We start from the raw sequence: 1355 nt of genomic DNA on the forward strand, positions 1-1355 counted from the left end.
GGTTTTATAGCTAATTGATACTCTGAGCTGCCGCAATTCCCCACTTTTCCAGAGCTCGGTGAAAAATACCATCTAAGAGATCATTCTCTGAGAAGTGAACTCTCTCATCCTGAATACCCACTTTTGTCTCCTTAGTCACATTACACATTATTTGAAGCTTTCATGATTATTTCCCACAGGAAACTGCATTGGTGAGGAAAATTGAATTTAGGTGATATCAGCCATCAGCANACTATAATTGAAAAAACAGAGTTTAGATTCATTGAGTATTACTTNTAAGTTCAAACTCTAGAACTCATCTATATGCCCCCATACATATTCCTTCTAGTAGGATTGGAATAATAATAGCTACCGAACTGACAATGCCATAACATTATAAAGTATAAGGACATTCAATAGTAGTGAATAATCTTTTATTATTTCATTACTAAAATAAACTTTATGCAAATCTTCATGAAGGATCAGTGTTGAGACCTCAGTAAAGTTTTGTAACAGTATTACTTTAATTAAACTGTTAGTCCTCTCACTTATCACTCTTACTGTCCTTCATATTTCTACACATGCTTGACTTTGCTGTTGATTCTAAACTCTTTACACTCCATACTTCTACCAGAAGCTCTTCAAGACAGTGTCTAGCCAAGCAACAATTAAGATATAAACATGGTTTTAATGGCATATTGTTCCNGGTCATTCCACATTGAAATACATGTTCTGTGTTAGAGCTCAGAGAAATTTAGCATATGTGTAGCCAGCTTATACTCTACTCTATTCTACCCAGACATGGGTGTACAAAGATTGTTGTGGGCACCTTAGAAGAANATGGAAAAATACAATCCTATAGTAGCTNTTGCTACCAAATTAAATGCAAATTGACATTAAATATTAAGTCAAATGTAAGACNTTTCTTTGACATTCTAATTCAACAATATATAAAGATATTTTGGTAAGCTATTTCTAGTGAGCGNGTTTGTAATTTTAGAATGATCTCAGCATTTAATATATAATTTTGAGATTCATATGCAAAAATAACCTTAAGCAATAGGCCAAAAACCACAGACTAATGTAATTCAAACATTACATGAAAAAAGTGATTACATCATGCTGATAAGGATTATATAGAATTCATTAAATTAATAGACCTAGTAATTACTTGGTGTTCATCTATTATTCAAAGTTTCAGGGATTTGGGTACTATTGATATACACTGTCTACCTCTAAAGTGCCATAGTTAAGGAACAGAGAATTGTAATGCAGTAGTGGGTGGGTGTGTATGTGTGTGTGTCCTTATACATATTTAATCACACACACACACACACACACACACACACACACACACACACACACACACACACACA

This window comes from Mus caroli, chromosome 9 (assembly GCF_900094665.2).
Source record: "Mus caroli chromosome 9, CAROLI_EIJ_v1.1, whole genome shotgun sequence".
In the NCBI taxonomy this organism is placed as follows: Eukaryota; Metazoa; Chordata; class Mammalia; order Rodentia; family Muridae; genus Mus; species Mus caroli.